At 40.9% G+C, this 13,243-nt stretch overlaps 1 protein-coding gene across 3 annotated transcripts in view; it reads left to right on the plus strand.

The window, feature by feature from the left end:
- The window catches only part of LOC118363658 (neural cell adhesion molecule 2-like), a 393,776-nt gene that overhangs the window by 91,259 nt on the left and 289,274 nt on the right, over window positions 1–13,243 (plus strand). The gene's annotated exons all lie outside the window — the stretch shown is intronic.

A 13,243-nucleotide genomic window follows, 5' to 3' on the forward strand; every position in this document is an offset into this window, starting at 1 on the left:
TAATATATCATACATATTGCTGTTTCTTGCCATTCTTGGGCCATCAGTTTATGCTTACTGGTTGGCTGTCCCTGTCACCACACACTCACGCAGGCACACACATACATGCACACACACAATCACATGCACACACAACCTACCCCTCGTCAGTAGAACCAGAGTGAAGGGCATGTGCTCCCTCTCCCTCCCTCTGGCTGCTTATGGCTGGGTTATTGATGGCCCTTCACAGGAGCAGTGATAGGATCAGCCCTCGCCTCATCACAGGACAGGGGACCTGCTGCTACTGCTGCTGCCGTGGCTGAATCCCCATTTCATCAGTACTACAGCACACACACACACACACACACACACACACACACACACACACACACACACACACACACACACACACACACACACACACACACACACACACACACACACATACAGTATCTACTTATATTTACCACACAACTCACACCAAATTGTAATCTTGTTTTCACACACACACATTTTATCTAGTTTTTTCCCCCCTAAAGAATCATCAATCTCAAGACCATATGTTTTCTCTCTACTCAAATACAGCATTCGGGTCACAGCAATATGATTTGTTCCAACGTTGTATCTCTTGGCAATTCACTCTTTTACCACTCTGTATGCTGCAGAATATGGATTTGTTTGACATTGTCAAGAAATACAATCAGGGTTTCCATTAGCCGGCAATTGCCCGCTTTTGACCCCACTTTTTATTTTTCTTTTACCGATAAATAAAACTGTTGCCGGCCAAAATGACTGGGAGAAAAAAAATCCCGTTGCAAAATAATGCTTTTTATTCATTGATGGAAATACCAGATGATGGAAATACTTTTGACCATCATGCTTGTCGGTCTATAGGTTCATTTGCATAATTAAATTAAATTGGCCTTGTTTGTATTTTCGTTAGTCATCCTGTTACCTTATTTATCCAACACAACTATCACACCCGCACAGCATACAGAGCCTATTTTGAATGGGATTTCTTCTGCGGCTCCTCAGCTGGTTGCTGCTGGACTAAAACATGAGCTTTTATCAGCTCATGTTTTGGCGGACAATTAAAAATACCTGTTTTTATTTCTCAAACCATTCAAGTGCAGGCAACACGCTATTAGCACCTCACCTCACTCACTTTACAATGTGAGCTACATTTAGAAAATATCCTTTTTTTCCTTCTCTTATTTATTTATTTATTTACCCCTTTTTCTCCCCAATTGGTAGTTACAGTCTTGTCCCATCGCTGCAACTCCTATACGGACTCGGGAGAGGCGAAGGTCGAGAGCCATGCATCCTCCAAAACACGACCCTGCCAAGCTGCACTGCTTCTTGACACACTGCTCACTTGACGCAGAAGCCAACCGCACCAATGCTTTGGAGGAAACACTTTATAACTAGCGTCCGAAGTCAGCTTGCATGCGCCTGGCCCGCCACAAGGAGTCGCTAGAGTGTGATGGGACAAGGACATCGCGGCTGGCCAACCACCCCCCTGACCCGGACAACCCTGGACCAATTGTGCGCTGCCTCATGGGTCTCCTGGTCGCGGCAAGCTGCGACACAGCCTGGGATCGAACCCGCGTCTGTAGTGACCGCTGCGCCGCACGGGAGGCCAGAAAATGTAGTTGTTTGATATCTGCATGTTTTATTTCATGAGGCATGTTGTACCGTTCTTCAGAGTAGCCTATAGACAAACGTGAAGCAATTATTTTATAAAGACTTCATAGGCGGTGTGAGTTTGAAGTTTGGGGAAGCTTGCAATTTATCTTATAATTTCTACTGTTCTGCATGCCAGTTATAATTTTCATATGCGCAATTTCATGGAACAGTTTAATTTCAGTTTAGTTTCTCAAAATCATTGTCATGTGGTCTGAATTAAAATGATGGAAATCAAAAAGTTAAAAGTAAACTATTGCGATATACACCGTGATCCATTGGCGGCTAAAGAAATGAGCGAATGGAACTCATAGCTTATAGGCCAATAACTTCCATTGCTATTTCGCAAACACACACACACACACACAGAGAGAAAGAGAGAGAGAGAGAGAGAGAGAGAGAGAGAGAGAGAGAGAGCATTTCTCCTTTGCCAAGATAATCCATCCACTGGTGTGGATAATCCATCCACAGGTGTAGCATATCAAGAAGCTGATTAAACAGCATGATCATTATACAGGTGCACCTTGTGCTGAGGACAATAAAAGGCCACTCTAGAATGTGCAGTTTTGTAACACAACACAATGCCAAAGAAGTCTCAAGTTTTTATGGAGCATGCAATTGTCATGCTGACTGCAAGAATGTCCACCTGGGCTGTTGCCAGAGAATTTAATGTTTATTTCTCTACCATAAGCCGCCTCCAATGTCGTTTTAGAGAATCACCATGCGCAATGACATTTATTTGGAATGAGATGTTCCACGAGCAGGTATTCAGATATTTTTGTATTGTAGTTTATGTAGTGTATGTAATGGGGATTTTATAAAAAAAATTATCAAAGGGCAAAACAATTCAGACAATGAAACAATGAATGCGCAAGAATTGGCGGGAGACAGCTGAGCCATTCTGGATAGAGCCTCGCCTATATCTTCGCCACACACCCCTTCCTTTCTTCTTGTCAGCATTTTCAATTACACTGAAGACACATCTTCACACATTTTTTAGAAGCTTTTCACTGACTGCTGCAGCTCAATCAGTTAGGCCTATTGCCACCAGTGCTGCTTTGTCATTTATTTCCTGTTCTATTGATTTTTATATTAACATTGTTCAGAAGCCAAAGGCACAAACCTGGTCATATTAGCAACCCATCCTAGTTGTTGCATCTTTAGATTCCCCCTCTTTTTAAGTTCTAAGAGAAATTCCTCATCTCTGTCACATATGGAAACACTTTCAGGTATGCTGTTTAGAATGGTGTTTTCCCACAAATTGCATTTTGGCAGATGTTTGAAAATGACGTTTTTAATTGGCTGCTTCATTACATGAGTTGCATGTTCTATGAAGATGCATTACCATCATCTAAATGTGATTTATGTCATTTTGATCATCGTGGGTGTACACTCTAATTGGCTATGCACCCAATGCATATGGGTCCGCGGTAAATCTCGCAAATGTCCGGTACAGTTCCAAACAGAACTCCTGTTGACAATGTGCATACCATACTTTCTTACCACTTGTATACAACCTAAAGAATATGATTTGTTGCAACAAATCTCTCTCACTCTCACACACACACACACACACACACACACACACACACACACACACACACACACACACACACACACACACACACACACACACACACACACACACACACACACACACACAGTGGGGCAAAAAAGTATTTAGTCAGCCACCAATTGTGCAAGTCCTCCCACTTAAAAAGGTCAGGGAGGCCTGTAAATTTGCATCATAGGTACACTTCAACTATGACAGACAAAATGAGAAAAAAATATCCAGAAAATCACATTGTAGGATTTTTAACAAATGTATTTGCTCAATAACAAAAGTTTATCTCAATACATTGTTATATACCCTTTGTTGGCAATGACAGAGGTCAAACGTTTTCTGCAAGACTTCACTAGGTTTTCACACACTGTTGCTGGTATTTTGGCCGATTCCTCCATGCAGATCTCCTCTAGAGCAGTGATGGTTTGGGGCTGTTGCTGGGCAACACGGACTTTCAACTCCCTCCAAAGATTTTCTATGGGATTGAGATCTGGAGACTGGCTAGGCCACTCCAGGACCTTGAAATGCTTCTTATGAAGCCACTCCTTCGTTGCCCGAGCGGTGTGTTTGGGATCATTGTCATGCTGAAAGACCCAGCCAGGTTTCATCTTCAACGCCCTTACTGATGGTAGACTTTGTTACTTACATCCCAGCTCTCTGCAGGTCATTCACTAGGTGTGTGGTTCTGGGATTTTTGCTCACCGTACTTGTGATCATTTTGACCCCGCGGGGTGAGATCTTGTGTGGAGCCCCAGATCGAGGGAGATTATCAGTGGTCTTGTATGTCTTCCATTTCCTAATAATTGCTCCCACGGTTGATTTCTTCAAAACATGCTGCTTACCTATTGCAGATTCAGTCTTCCCAGCCTGGTGCAGGTCTACCATTTTGTTTCTGGTGTCCTTTGACAGCTCTTTGGTCTTGGCCATAGTGGAGTTTGGAGTGTGACTGTTTGAGGTTGTGGACAGGTGTCTTTTATACTGATAGCATGTTCAAACAGGTGCCATTAATACAGGTAAGGAGTGGAGGACAGATGAGCCTCTTAAAGAAGAAGTTACAGGTCTGTGAGAGCCACAAATCCTGCTTGTTTGTAGGTGACCAAATACTTATTTTCCACCATAATTTGCAAATAAATTCATTAAAAATCCTACAATGTGATTTTCTGGATTTTTTTTCTAATTTTGTCTGTCATAGTTGAAGTGTACCTATGATGAAAATTACAGGCCTCTCTCATCTTTTTAAGTGGGAGAACTTGCACAATTGGTGGCTGACTAAATACGTTTTTTTGCCCCACTGTTCATTCATACATACATACATACATACATACATACATACATACATACATACATACATACATACATACATACATACATACATACATACGTACGTACGTACAAACAAACAAACAAACAATGAGTGTGTAATGGAAGCATCGACCCACAGCACAGACCTTCCAAATGCTCTACCTCCTGGAGCAGAAGATCATCGCCAGGGTCACTGGGATGCGTCCCAAATGGTACCCTATTCATTTATACAGTGCTTTTGGTATGAAGTTGTACACTATATGGAATAGGGTGCCATTTAGGACACACAACATTGATTTGTTTTGGAAACTCGTTAATATTGCAATTTCTGGCTTTAGTCTAATTAGCATACACTTCCATATGTATGATAAAGATCCTCAGATATTATCATCATCGTAAATGCTCATGACTTCAGTGAGCGTAGTAGCTAGCGTAGCACAGCACATAGAGCTAATGCACATTAGCGTCGGGAGGGAGGGATATGCGGAGGGAGACACAGTCACTGAAAGTAGGGGTGCTGAGGATGCACCACCTGAAAAATCTGAATTAAAAAATATATAAAAAAATATATAAATCACAAATGTAGTACACTGGGCCTTTACTAGAGTGCTCCTGAGTAGCGTAGCGGTCTGAGGAACTGCATCTTAGTGCTAGAGGTGTCACTATAGACCCTGGTTGGATTCCAGGCTGTATCACAACCAGCTGTGATTCCCATACGGTGGCGCACAATTGGCCCAGCATTGTCCGGGTTAGGGTTTGGCTGGGATAGGCCGCCATTGTAAATAATAATTTGACTTGCCTAGTTAAATAAAGGTAAAATAAATACTCGTATTAGCAGACAGATATAGATTTGAACTGATATTGCAGAAAAAAAAAATATATATTAATCCCTGCTTTGGCAAAAAAAAGGTAGTTTTATAATTAAGAACAGTATCTTGCAGGAGTCAATAGTTGGAACTGTAAGAGTTATTGCTCTGTCCCTTTCTCTGCAATTTGTTATTCTAATGGAAGTCAGAAAGAACAAAACCCTGACATTTTACATCAAAAGGTGCAAAGTTATGGGCATTCACATCAAATTAAATATTTTTCTTGATGAAAATTTGACATGGAAATAAATTATTTTTGTGCAGTATTAATTTACCATCGTTACAAACCACTTAATGTAAATGTACATTACTGTATTGTACATAGGCTGGTCATCTAGGTTTTTACCTGTAGACTTTCTATCACCATGAAGGAAAGCAATGCACAATACAGTAATTAAGTACATCGAGACATGGTAGAGGTTGTGGGGTCCCATGAAAAAATATGAACATGTATGCACACACTTATGTACATTGCTCTGGATAACAGTGTCTACAAAAATAGAAAAGGAATGAACAGACCATTTTTCACGTAGAAATAAGTTGCACTTGCAAAGTATTTAAATAACTGGAAAACATGTATCGAGCAAGTATTTTTATATTATATTCCAGGTATAGTGGTACAGATCATTATAAGATTCAAGTTACAAATGCTGGCAAAATTAGATTAAATGTTTGCCCCTCGTCCATCTCTTCCTATCGTGCACTCTATCTCTCGATGAACAGATGAGTTGTGTTATAAATCAAATAACCCCAGGGTCTCTCTGGACTTTAAAGATGTGAGTTATACGTTGACCTTTGACCCTTAGGATGTTGTTTGGCCTTTTTCTGCTCACCATAAAATGGATGTTGGCAACTTGCTGTTGTCCTTTGAGAGAGCTGAATGTTGACTGCTTGCAGGACGCCTATACTATAGAGCTTATGAAGGCTCTCTGTCTGTTTATATTTATGACTTGTGGTTCACTTAGAAATATCCTTGCTTTTGAAAGAAAAGCACATTGTTTTGTACATAACATAAAATGTATCAGCAATACAGTGTAGACATTGTTAATGGCAGATTTTTTACTGTAATATCTACATAGGTACACAGAGGCCCATTATCAGCAACCATCCAATAGTGCGTTGTTAGCTAATCCAAGTTTATAATTTTAAAAGGCTAATTGAGCATTTAGAAAAACCTTTTTCAATTATGTTAGCACAGCTGTAAACTGTTGTTCTGTTTAAAGAAGCAATTAAACTGGCCGCCTTTAGACTAGTTGAGTATGTGGAGTATCAGCATTTGTGGGTTCGATTACAAGCTCAAAATGGCCAGAAACAAAGACCTTTCTTCTGAAACTCATCAGTCTATTTTTGTTCTGGGAAATTAAGGCTATACCATGCGAGAAATTGCCAATAAACTGAAGATCTGGTACAACGCTGTGTACTACTCCCTTCACAGAACAGTGCAAACTGGCCCTAACCATAATAGAAAGAGGAGTGGGAGGCCTCGGTGCACAACTAAGCAAGAGGACAAGTACATTCGTGTCTAGTTTGAGGAACAGACGCCTCACAAGTACTCAACTGGCAGCTTCATTAGTTCCCACAAAACACCAGTCTCAACATCAACAGTGAAGAGGTGACTCCGGGATACTGGCCTTCTAGGCAGAATTGCAAAGAAAAAGTAAAGATTAAGATGGGGAAAAGAACACTGACACTGGACAGAGGAAGATTGGAAAAAAAGTGTTATGGACAGACAAATCTAAGTTTGAGGTGTTCGGATCACAAAGAAGAACATTTGTGAGAGAAATGCTGGAGGAGTGCTTGACGCCATCTGTCAAGCATGGTGGAAGCAATGTGATGGTCTGGGGGTGTTTTGGTGGTGGTAAAGTAGGAGATTTGTACAGGGTAAAAGGGATCTTGAAGAAGGAAGGTTATCACTCCATTTTGCAACGCCATGCCATACCCCGTGGACGGCGCTGAACTGGAACCAATTTCCTCCCACAACAAGACAATGACACAAAGCACAGCTCCAAACTATGTAAGGACTATTTAAGGAAGAAGCAGTCAGCTGGTATTCTGTCAATAATGGAGTGGCCAGCACAGTCACCAGATCTCAACCCTATTGAGCTGTTGTGGGAGCAGCTTGATTGTATGGTACGTAAGAAGTGCCTATCAAGCCAATCCAACTTGTGGGAGGTGCTTCAGGAAGGATGGGGTGAAATCTCTTAAAATTACCTCAACAAATTGACAACTAGAGTGCCAAAGGTATGCAAAGCTGTAATTGCTGCAAATGGAGGATACTTTGACGAAAGCAAAGTTTGGAGGAGACAATTATTATTTCTATTAAAAAGATTATTTATAACCTTGTCATCATCTTGACTACATTTCTTATTCATTTTGCAACTAATTTCATTTAGATTCTTTCATGGAAACAAGGACATTTCTAAGTGACTCCAATCTTTTTAACAGTATTGTACCTATTTTAAAGAGCTTTAGATACTAGAGAATGTATTTCAAACAATGTTTCTATATTTTGACCAACATGGTTGGATGGTTTATTCCTTCAATGTTTGGGGTAAAATAGCATTGACCGATGCAAAAGACGCGAACACTTTGTACATTTTCCTCAAACATTTATGAAGCCCAAAAACATGTTTCTCTCCCCCTCTCCATCCTATTCCTTCAGTGGTCCAAATGTTCACATGTGTATCCACTCAAGTCCAGGATACCCGCAGTGATAAGGCAGTGAGCCAAGCTACTGTTTGTAACTATTTGTTGGCTGCTATTTAGTGTATATGACCGGTTGACAGCCTGACTGCTGGTTAGAGGGAAACAAAGATGCCAAGCTAGGGCATCCACCTGTATACCTTTCTCTCATCCTTTCACCCATTTTGTTCTTCTTGGAGATGACAGGATGTCCCTGAGCGAGCACTCCCTCCATTGCCAGCCTTCAGTTTACTCTCAGCTAGGCCTTGCACCTTGTAGCTTTCTCTCCTCCTTTCACTCATTCTGTTCATCCTTTCACTCTGACTGTTTAACCCTGCCTTGGGCCTTTTTGTAGGCAACAATATGGAGATGTTTGGGGGGCGTGTATGCATGTTTCTATCATAATTTCAACCAATAACTCGCCTCCTTCAATAGTTTTGTTCATCCCTTCTCTTATCTTGTCTCACCCTGCCTTGGGCATTGACATCACTTTGTTGCTAACAATACGGGGATGAATATAATATAGGCCTACACTCGGGGTGAATTGAGATGTTTGTGTGAATATTTTTTTTCTATTATCCGTTGAAAGGGAAATCTCAATTCCTCCAGTGTCACAACAAAAAGTCTTATTCTATTGTATGTGGGTGGCATTGAATGAGCATGAGTCTCGATGCATGCCTTCTCAAAGATCAGCCCAAGCACCTTCGGAATAGATCCATAACAAAACATGTACAACATAAGAAAATAACAATGTTACGAGTTGAATTATTCATTTTGGTGAGACTGGATGCTTTGACATGGACAGATGGATAGATCTATTCAAAGCCTTGGAACGCATTAACAGACACAGTAGTTATTTAAATGCACCCCAACGATCTGACGGGAGGTAGTAGTCAACTCTTACACACACGCAAGCGCACGCACGAACAGCCAAATGCTAACAACGGAACATGAATCCTTTGACACAAACAGAAGGTGCTGTTTTTCAGAATACAAACATTCCTCCCTTCAACAAACAACACAAGGTCACTGGCGGTATAAGCAGGAGAGCATCACTTGACCTTGGAATGTGCCATGCAGCAAAGATCAAACCAAAAATCAAATAAAATGTTAGTCACATGTGCCGAATACAACAGGTGTACAGATAAGAATAAGAAGTAAAAGTAACAAGTAATTAAAGAGCAGCAGTAAAATAACAATAGCGGGACTATTCAGGAGGGTACCGGTACAGAGTCAATGTGTAGGGGCACCGGTTAGTTGAGGTAATATGTACATGTAGGTAGATTTAGTAAAGTGACTATGGATAGATGGTAACAACAGAGAGTAGCAGCGGTCTAAAAGAGGGGGGCAATGCAAATAGTCTGGGTAGCCATTTGATTAGATGTTCAGGAGTATTATGGCTTGGGGGTAGAAGCTGTTTTAGAAGCCTCTTGGAGCTAGACTTGGCGCTCTGGTACCGCTTGCCATGTTTATTTATTTATTTTATTTTTATTTCACCTTTATTTAACCAGGTAGGCTAGTTGAGAACAAGTTCTCATTTGCAACTGCGACCTGGCCAAGATAAAGCATAGCAGTGTGAACAGACAACACAGAGTTACACATGGAGTAAACAATTAGCAAGTCAATAACACAGTAGAAAAAAAAATGGGCAGTCTATATACAATGTGTGCAAAAGGCATGAGGAGGTAGGCGAATAATACAATTTTGCAGATTAACACTGGAGTGATAAATGATCAGATGGTCATGTACAGGTAGAGATATTGGTGTGCAAAAGAGCAGGAAAGTAAATAAATAAAAACAGTATGGGAATGAGTTGGTGAAAATGGGTGAGCTATTTACCTATAGACTATGTACAGCTGCAGCGATCGGTTAGCTGCTCGGATAGCTGATGTTTGAAGTTGGTGAGGGAGATAAAAGTCTCCAACTTCAGCGATTTTTGCAATTCGTTCCAGTCACAGGCAGCAGAGTACTGGAACGAAAGGCGGCCAAATGAGGTGTTGGCTTTAGGGATGATCAGTGAGATACACCTGCTGGAGCGCGTGCTACGGATGGGTGTTGCCATCGTGACAAGTGAACTGAGATAAGGCGGAGCTTTACCTAGCATGGACTTGTAGATGACCTGGAGCCAGTGGGTCGGGCGACGGATATGTAGTGAGGGCCAGCCGACTAGAGCATACAAGTCGCAGTGGTGGGTGGTATAAGGTGCTTTAGTGACAAAACGGATGGCACTGTGATAGACTGCATCCAGTTTGCTGAGAAGAGTGTTGGAAGCCATTTTGTAGATGACATCGCCGAAGTCGAGGATCGGTAGGATAGTCAGTTTTACTAGGGTAAGCTTGGAGTCTTTGACAATATTTAGGGCCTTCCTCTGACACCGCCTGGTATAGAGGTCCTGGATGGCAGGAAGGTTGACCCCGGAAATGTACTGGGCCGTACGCACTACCCTCTGTAGTGCCTTGCTGTCGGAGGCCAAGCAGTTGCCATACCAGGCAGTGATGCAACCAGTCAGGATGCTCTCGATGGTGCAGCTGTAGAACCTTTTGAGGACCCATGCCAAATCTTTTCAGTCTCCTGAGGGGGAATAGGTTTTATAGTGCCCTCTTCACGACTCTCCTTGGCTGGCCCTCGCTTCATATTCGTCGGCAAACCCACTGGCTCCAGGTCATCTATAAGTCTTTGCTAGGTAAAGCCCCACCTTATCTCAGCTCACTGGTCACCATAGCAACACCCACCCGTAGCACGCACTCCAGCAGGTATATCTCACTGGTTATACCCAAAGCCAACTCCTTTTGGCCGCCTTTCCTTCCAGTTCTCTGCTGCCAACGACTGGAACGAATTGCAAAATTCACTGAAGCTGGAGGCTTATATCTCCGTCACTAACTTCAAGCACCAACTGTCAGAGCATCTTACAGATTACAGCACCTGTACATAGCCCACCTATAATTTAGCCCAAACAACTACCTCTTTCCCAACTGTATTTAATTTATTTATTTATTTTGCTCCTTTGCACCCCATTATTTTTATTTCTACTTTGCACATTCTTCCATTGCAAAACTACCATTCCAGTGTTTTACTTGCTATATTGTATTTACTTTGCCACCATGGCCTTTTTTGCCTTTACCTCCCTTCTCACCTAATTTGCTCACATTGTATATAGACTTGTTTATACTGTATTATTGACTGTATGTTTGTTTTACTCCATGTGTAACTCTGTGTCGTTGTATCTGTCGAACTGCTTTGCTTTATCTTGGTCAGGTCGCAATTATAAATGAGAACTTGTTCTCAACTTGCCTACCTGGTTAACCTCTTGCTCCTACCTGACATGCAGACGTCCCATCTAGACATCTGGAAATGCAAATGCGCTACGCTAAATGCTAATAGTTAAAACTCAAACGTTCATTAAAATACACATACAGGGTATTGAATTAAAGCTACACTCGTTGTGAATCCAGGCAACAAGTCAGATTTTTAAAATGCTTTTCGGCGAAAACATGAGAAGCTATTATCTGATAGCATGTAACACCCCAAAAGACCCGCAGAGGACGTAAACAAAATAATTAGCATAGTCGTCGCTACACAAACCGCAGAAATAAAATATAAAACATTCATTACCTTTGACCATCTTCTTTGTTGGCACTCCTAGATGTCCCATAATCACTATTGGGTCTTTTTTTCGATTAAATCGGTCCATATATAGCCTAGATATCGATCTATGAAGACTGTGTGATAAACAAAAAAAATAGCGTCTTATAACGTAACGTAATTTTTTAAATTAAAAAAGTCGACGATACACTTTCACAAAACACTTCGAAATACTTTTGTAATGCAACTTTAGGTATTAGTACACGTTAATAAGCAACCAAATTGATCACGAGGCGATGTATATTCTTTAGCTGTCCGTCTGGAAATAATGTCCGGGTAAATCTCAACCAAAATATCCAGTCGGAGACCGGAAGAACTGTGCTGCCTTGCGTCTGTTTGACCAAGAAACAAATAGTAGGCAAATGACAAGACTCTAGACATTGTGTGGAAGCTGTAGGTATTGCAACCTCAGCCCCATTAAATGTGGTTCACCTTTATCAATTGGTTCAAGTCGCACATGGATATATTTTTCCATTTTCAGTGATCAGATTTTCCTGCACTTTTCGATGAAACGCACGTTCTGTTATAGTCACAGCCGTGATTTAACCAGTTTTATAAACGTCTGAGTGTTTTCTATCCACACATACTAATCATATGCATATACTATATTCCTGGCATGAGCAGCAGGGCGTTGAAATGTTGCGCGAATTTTAACAGAATGTTCGAAAAAGTAGGGGGTAGGAGTAACAGGTTAAATAAAGGTGAAATAAATAAATAAATAAAAAAATCTGCACATCTATCACCCCAGTGTTAATGCTAAATTGTAATTATTTCGCCACTATGGACTATTTATTTCCTTACCTCCCTAATCTTACTACATTTGCACACTCCGTATATAGATTTTTCTATTGTTATTGACTGTACGTTTCATTATCCCATGTGGAACTCTGTGTTGTTTGTGTTGCACTGCTTTGCTTTATCTTGACCTGATCGCAATTGTAAATGAGAACTTGTTCTCAACTGGCCTATCTGGTTTAACCTCTTGGTCCTACCTGGCACGCAGGCGTCCCATCTAGACATCTGGAAATGCAAATGTGCTACGCTAAATGCTAATAGTACTAGTTAAAACTCAAACGTTCATTAAAATACACATGCAGGGTATTGAATTAAAGCTACACTCGTTGTGAATCCAGGCAACAAATCAGATTTTTAAAATACTTTTCGTCGAAAGCATGAGAAGCTATTATCTGATAGCATGTAACACCCCAAAAGACCCGAGGGGACGTAAACAAAATAATTAGCATAGTCGTCGCTACACAAACCGCACAAATAAAATAGAAAACATTCATTACCTTTGACCATCTTCTTTGTTGGCACTCCTAGATGTCCCATAATCACTATTGGGTCTTTTTTTTCTTCGATTAAATCGGTCCATATATAACCTAGATATCGATCTATGAAGACTGTGTGATAAACGGAAAAAAATAGCGTCTTATAACATAACGTCATTTTTTTAAATTAAAAAAGTCGACGATAAACTTTCACAAAACACTTCGAAATACTTTTACTTTTGTATTATTAAACG

Source organism: Oncorhynchus keta, chromosome 30 (assembly GCF_023373465.1).
Source record: "Oncorhynchus keta strain PuntledgeMale-10-30-2019 chromosome 30, Oket_V2, whole genome shotgun sequence".
NCBI classification, from domain to species: Eukaryota; Metazoa; Chordata; class Actinopteri; order Salmoniformes; family Salmonidae; genus Oncorhynchus; species Oncorhynchus keta.